Here is a 7,722-nt window from a genome sequence, read left to right on the forward strand (position 1 = left end):
TATGTGAAGATCTTTGGGATTTCGAATCCCCAATGCTTTTCCCTAACTGATATAACTCTACACTTCAAAGTAAATTAGGGATGGTCTTCCTAGATATGCCCTATCTTCGCAAGACTATCGTCCTTCATGGAAGCTTGGCACGCTTAGTTTTCTGAGCTATAGAACATCGTTGGCCAAACTCAAACACAATCAACTAGAAGATATAGAACAATCAAATTAATGAAATAAGCATGGTTCATCTACATTCCAAAGAAAATGAACTAATTACTCATTATCACAAAGTTCATAAGAAAAATAAAGATGAGAGAGAGAGAGAGAGAGAGAGAGAGAGAGTTGTGGTCTTCTTCTTCAGCAATGAGAGATGAGAGCAAGGAAGAAAGCGAGAAACCACTACTTCGATTGAGAAAGACCAACTCTAAACTCGCATTCGCCGTCTTCTTCCCTTCTCTGTGGCTGGCTTCTCTTTTATGTCTCCCGCACACAATGAATCCCCTCTCTTTACCCGTCGATTTGACCTTTATTCGTTCGGATTTTGGAAAATCTCAAAACTAGAGCGTTGTAGATATTTTCAACATCGTTCCATAGTATCTTGAATCACCGCAATCCAAGCTCATACGAGAGAGATATGCCAAAAATACTGAAGGTAGGTCTGTTTACCCGATTTTCATATTTATTACCAATTTTGTTCCTTAGACCTCCACTTGTTTCCAATTTGTGGCTAAGATCTCAATTTTCATGATTTCTTGGGCAGCAAGATTGAATGCCATGATTTAAAATCCACCAATATCTAAAATATTTGCCAACTTTACTCTATATTATCTCTAATAACCAAAATCACCTTATTCCTGAAAAATACACAAAAATACTCAATTAGCTCTCTTTAATTAAATAAGTATGGGGAATTAAATCAAAGAAATAATGATAAATGCATGCTTATCATAGTTGTAGCTGCAGAACAAAGGTCTCCTCGGGCACTGATGGCAGATGAGATAGCTGTCATTCCTCCTCTCGACCCTTCCTACAAGGGCATAAGGAATTTTAAACCAGTGGTTGAAGCCTCTGGGAGAGGGAAGAAGCCAATTGGAGAAGAGGCAGAAGTCCCCTCTCCATCCCGAACCAATAGGAAGCATGACCCGACCGAAGCCTTTGTCCACAAAAAATCTCAGAAGAGTAAAGACTCTGAGGAGATTTTCGTTCCACAATGGACGTTGAGCATGTCGGATCGGGTCATGCAAGATCATGAAAAAGCTGCTGAGTGGAGTTCTCTTAGCTTGATGTTAGCCAACCGTCAAGCTCTTGAATCTTTGAATGACGATACACTTGTTCGTCTCTCTACAAGGTACTGTTTTTTCTTGATCCTCTGTCGTCTAATTCGTGACTCTTTTTAGGACTTCTTGACGATTGTCTGCTTTCTTAGGACTGCCGTGGTGAATTTCTACCAGCACATGGAGGCTTTGAACCGAATCAGTCGTGGTGGCTCTTGACTCCAAAGTTGTGAGGAGCAGTTGGTGCTGGTGAATTCTGAAGTGGATCTGTTGAAGAAGGAAGCTGCAATGCTGAAGGAGGAGAATGCCAAAGTCAACACTTCGAAAAAGGATCTTGACTTGTCTGTTAGCCGTGCTGGTGCTTTGGAACATGAAGTGAAGAAGCAGAAAATGCATGCTTCCGAATGTATGGATAGGGTTGAAATTTTGGCCCTTGACAATGATCGTCTTAAGAAGGTGATCGTTCCCTTCAAACCTGAACATCTCTCCCAAGATCTTCGGAGGGACTGCATTCGCAAGTACCTGAACAATGTCCCCTTCAGCGATCTGATGGTTCCTTACAATCTTCAAGCCTACCGAGTGGGACAAAATGATGTATGGAAGGCTATCCTTGAGGCAGACCCTAATTTCAATACGATTCCTTTTCAGGGTGTTTGCCACAAAGAAGTCTTCGAAAAGCTCGAGCTACCTCTCCCCGATTGGGCTCAGGAAGAGGAAGATCTTGTTCCGGCGGATCCGAACATTGAGGAGTTTCTTAATGATTCGCCACCTCTTCCCGAGGAGCCTCAGCAACCTGCCCCAGTCGCGAATCCTTCTGCAAAACCCGTCCAAGAAAAATAGGAAATTTTTTTTTTTTTTTTTTATTCTCTCTTTTTTTTTGTAAGGGTTGGTCCCCATGGCCCTTTGATAATGAAATGAATCTTTGCCTTTTTTATCCTCAAACTCTTGCAATAGTTGTTGTGACGAACTGGTAGGGCTTTCTTCGTACTTAGAGAATTTTCTCCTTTCCTTCTTTCAGAATCACGTTCGGGAATGAACTAAGCTTTTTTTTTGAAGTAAACTTGTTCCTTGGTCAAAGCTGACATTTAGGAACCTCAGAGGGATTGACGTTCGGTAACCTTGGGATGCACCCCCGCCTTTCGGTTGCACCCTCCAAGTTGCACCCTCATTATGACGAAATCCAAACGTTTCATCGTATTTGTGTATAAGTTGTCCTTCCCAAGAAATTGAAAATATTCTTTTCATTTAATACTGGTGCGATGGTTGGTTTTTTGTTGCGCATCCTCGTATCAGGTGCACATTGCTCCACGTGGAGACTTGGGACGAACTTAGCTCTTAAGGTTTCGAATTTGAAACGTCATTATCTCCTGGCCGTTGATCTTGGATATGTTTTTCGAATTTTGAACCTTCCCTCGTCCTTGACCCTTGATTCGTACGAGCCTTAAACCGTCGCATCACCCCCTGGGGCTATTTAAACCCCTCATGTATGCTTCAAACTTGCTTTCATCCTTTTCCAGAGAAGTTGTTTGCCTAACTACTTTCTCTCCGCCTTCGTCCATTAGCGAAACTTGTCTTCGTCCTTTGTTGCTTTTGCATTTCTATCCTCTGACGATACCTTGAACAAAACTTGAACAAGTAAGTTTTCTCATTTTTTTCTATCTAGTTCGTTGGCTTGTCCTCCTTGAATAACTCCAAAGTAGTACTACTTGGGGGTTATTCATTCTGAAAGCCCTTTTGCTGGACTTTTCTGATATTTGAACTTCAGACATCTAGGGGTTTTTTTTTTTTTTTTTTTGTTGGTTGACCTTCCTTATCTGACAACATTCGTCTTTCCTTGCAATGCCTCCAAAAGTTAACTTGGAAGCTGTTAGGGTAAAATCTTCTAAGAAGACTACTCCAGTGGCGAAAAAGGTCATTCAACGTGCGAAGAGGTTGTTGTTGGTGGTTCTTCTAAAGTTCAGACTCCTATAGTTTTAGCTGGTGCCATTCAGATTCCCATAGCTTCAGCTGGTGCCTCATTTGCGTCTTCTTCCATGATGGAGACCGTTCGGCATGCCAAAGAAGATGTGGTTCCTTTTGTTGCCGCCCAAGTCTCCGAAACCCTGGTTGGCACCTCGTTGGCATCTTCCTCCACACCTTCAACAGTCATGGATGCAGTCACGAATACTGCTCCTCTGACAATGGAGGAGGTTTTCCAAGAGGCCGAGGATTCTGCTTCCAAAAGGAAGTGTCCTCAGTCAGATGATGAAGTATACAGGCCTTCTTGGTCGTTGAAGAGGTCTGACTTGGTGACGGGCGATTTTGAAAAGGCGCTAGAATGGTGCACTTTTGCTCAGATGCCCGCCAAGAACAGAGCCTTCAACGTTGTTCCCGACAAGGCCTTTATAAAGTCATTTGTACTGTAAGTGTTTCTTCATCGTCTTTCTTTCTGAAAATTTTTCTGCTTCCGAGTAACTTCTTTTCGTATTGCAGGAGCCTTGCTGATAACTTCCACAAGCAGGTGGAATCAGCTTTTAGGCGTAGTAGCTTTAGCAATGATCTTTCTCGGCTTCAGGAAGAATCCAAAGCCAAAGACGCCGAGCTTGCTCATCATCAGGACATGCTTTGGGAAGTTTCCCGAGTGAAGAATTCTGAAATCGGGTGACTTCATTCGGATTTGGATGGTGGTAGGGAGAGAATCCGAAAGCTGGAGCGGGAAGTTGAAAAGCTTTCGGGAGAGCTGAAGGGGTCTAAAGCTAAAGCTCTTGCGCCTCCGTCTCAATGGCAAGCCGTTACTCCGCTACCCAAAACTCTTCCGATTGATGTTTGTAGGGCTTGTATCTTCAAATAATTGCAGAGCAAGCCATTTGTTAATATGATGAATGCCTATAATTTGCAGGCTTATTGGGACGGCGAGAACGAGGCATGGGAGTCAATCCTAAGGAGGAATCCTTATTTCAACACGGCTCCCCACCATAAAAGTTGTCATCCCAAAGTGTTTGAAAAGCTGCGACTTCCTCTTCCTGCTTGGGCTAAGGATGTGGTAGATCTACCCGTTCCAGATCCAGATATAATGCATTATCTTGATGACTCTCCTCCTTTGTCCCCCCTTAAGGATTCAGCTATGAAGAGCTTGCTTCGAATGCAAGTTTGACTAAGGGTCAGGTCTCTTTAGAAAAAGATGGATGAAGGGTATGGAATTGCGGAGGATTTTGTAGGTGGGAGCTTACGGAACTCTTCGCAATCACCAAGGAGAAGAGGGGTCGATCAAATGATGAGAGGACCTATGTCTCCACGGCCATCAGTCAACCTATGTCTTCCCGACTCTGTTTCAACATGTAGGAGCCGCTTCAATTTTCTTCTTGACTTTGTGTTGTTTCCGGGAGAGTTGCTTTGGTCTTTCTTCCCGATTCTGTTTCGATAAAAGAAAGTTTACGGAACTCTTCGCAATCACCGATGATGCTACTTAGAATTCATTGTTTCTTGTCCAAACGAAGATTTGACCTCAACACTTGTTATCTCACATGTATTTTTCCTAAGAATTTTTTGATGTTGTAAAGGTTGGCCCCTTCTCGTCATTTAAAGAAATAAAGAATTAACTTTATCCTTAAACTTTGAAGTCTTTGCTTTAGTAGGTCTTGGCCGATCAAAACCGATGCCTTTACTTAGGAATTTCCGAAGAATTCTTCTAAGCTTTCAGAGGTCCCATTCGGGTTTTAAACTGATGCCTCTATGACTACTTAAGAGTTTCCTTAGAAATTCATTAAGCTTGCGAAGGTCTCACTCGGGTTTTAAACCGATGCCTTTACTTTGGAATCCTAAAGAATTCTTCTAAGCTTTCGGAGGTTCCACTCGGGTTTTAAACCGATGCCTCTATGACTACTTAAGAGTTTCCTTAGAAATTCATTAAGCTTGCAAAGGTCTCACTCGGGTTTTAAACCGATGCCTTTACTTAGGAATTTCCAAAGAATTCTTCTAAGCTTTCGGAGGTCCCACTCGGGTTTTAAACCGATGCCTCTATTACTACTTAAGAGTTTCCTTAGAAATTCATTAAGCTTGAATTTCCGAAGAATTCTTCTAAGCTTTTGGAGGTCCCACTCGGGTTTTAAACCGATGCCTCTATGACTACTTAAGAGTTTCCTTAGAAATTCATTAAGCTTGCGAAGGTCTCACTCGGGTTTTAAACCGATGCCTTTACTTAGGAATTTTCGAGGAATTTCTTCTAAGCTTTCGGAGGTCCCATTCGGGTTTTAAACCGATTCCTCTATGACTACTTAAGAGTTTCCTTAGAAATTCATTAAGCTTGCGAAGGTCTCACTTGGGTTTTAAACCGATGCCTTTACTTAGGAATTTCCGAAGAATTCTTCTAAGCTTTTGGAGGTCCCACTCGGGTTTTAAACCGATGCCTCTATGAGTACTTAAGAATTTCCTTAGAAATTCATTAAGCTTGCGAAGGTCTCACTTGGGTTTTAAACCGATGCCTTTACTTAGGAATTTTCGAAGAATTCTTCTAAGCTTCCGGAGGTCCCACTCGGGTTTTAAACCGATGCCTCTATGACTACTTAAGAGTTTCCTTAGAAATTCATTAAGCTTGCAAAAGTCTCACTCGGGTTTCAAACCGATGCCTTTACTTAGGAATTTCCGAAGAATTCTTCTAAGCTTTTGGAGGTCCCACTCGGGTTTTAAACCGATGCCTCTATGACTACTTAAGAGTTTCCTTAGAAATTCATTAAGCTTGCGAAAGTCTCACTCGGGTTTTAAACCGATGCCTTTACTTAGGAATTTCCGAAGAATTCTTCTAAGCTTTTGGAGGTCCCACTCGGGTTTTAAATCGATGCCTCTATAACTACTTAAGAATTTCCTTAGAAATTCATTAATCTTGCGAAGGTCTCACTCGGGTTTTAAACCGATGCCTTTTGATTTGATCTATTTTTGCTGAACAATGTGTGTGTGTTGCCCCCAATCAAAAGATATGGTGTTGAAAACCGGAGATTGCATTGATTGAGCTGAAGTCTCTACATCGGTAATTGAAATGATAAACTTCTAAGGATAGTACTTCTTCAGGTGTCTTGCATTCCATGAACAATCCAGCTCTCATTCCGTTGCAATGTTCTTCAGCTTATACGCCCCCTTGTTGTCCAGCTTAATTACTATATATGGTCCTTCCCATGAAGGATCTAGTTTCTTCTGATGACGTGGATCTGAAGCTAAAGTGATCCTTAGAACCAGATCTCCCGCTCGGTATTGACGATGCTTTACTCGGGAATTGTAGTGTGATGCTATCCTTCGCTGGTAATGTTGAGTTCGAGCAATTGCCTTTGTTCGAACTTCATCTAGCAGCTTAAGGCTATCTAGTAATCCTTGTTTGTTTGCTTTTTCCTTGAACTCTCTTTCTTGAAGTGTTCCAGCCATTACTTCGATAGGTGCCAATGCTTTTGATCCATAGGCTAATTTAAATGGAGTTTCTCCAGTGGGAGTCCGAACCGTAGTTCGATAAGCCCATGGAACATTGTGCAACTCTTCAACCCAAAATGCTTTGTCAGACTCGAGTCTTTTCTTTATTCCATCTAGTAGCATTTGGTTGGTAAGCTCCACTTGCCCGTTGCTCTGTGGATATGCTACTGATGACATTCGATGTTTAATCAGGTAAGTGTTGCAGAACTGCTCGAACTGTGGGTTGTTGAATTGTGTGCCATGATTGGTTACAAGGATTTTAGGCATCCCGAACCGATAGATGATAGATTCCAACAAGAATTTCTCCACCCTTCTTTCGGTGATGGTTGCCGAGCCGTCGGCTTCTACCCATTTCGTGAAGTAATCGATTGCTACAATGAGATATTCTCATCCTCCAGTGGCCTTGGTGAATTTCCCCATAATATCAATTCCCCACATTGCAAAGGGGATGGGGTCGAGAATTGAAGTTAGGGTTTCAGCTGGCCTTTAGGAGACTGTGGCATGAATTTGACAGTTTTTGCAATGACGAACGTATTCCATTGCCATCTCTTGAAGTTTTGGCCAATATAAACCGAGTCTTAGGATTTTGTGGGCTAGAGCACGACCACCCATATGCGCCCCACAAATCCCTGCCAACGCCCCGCCTACGCCGTATTCGATCCTTCGGGACCCAAGCATCTTAAAAGGGGTCCGGCATAGGACCTTCTGTATAGCCTTCCATTCTGCATTATAAACCTTAATGCTCGCGCTTTTATTACTCTTGCCTCTTTTGGATCCTCCAGTAGCTTATCATCTCTGAGATATTCTACGATCGGGTCCATCCAACAATGCCTCTTTTCCTTGATTGCTTGGGAATGTTAATTCCTCAATGTAGACTGAAGGGTCAAGTGTCTTCTCCTTGGCGTTCGCCAATCTTGAAAGTTCATCTGCCATTGCATTTTCTTTTCTTGGAATCTGACATACTTTCAGACTCTTGAATTCCTTCTGCAATGCTTGCACGATTTCATGATATTTTTGCAATCGG

The sequence above is a fragment of the Hakea prostrata genome, chromosome 5 (assembly GCF_041222555.1).
Source record: "Hakea prostrata isolate BN-2017 chromosome 5, UWA_Hpros_2, whole genome shotgun sequence".
In the NCBI taxonomy this organism is placed as follows: Eukaryota; Viridiplantae; Streptophyta; class Magnoliopsida; order Proteales; family Proteaceae; genus Hakea; species Hakea prostrata.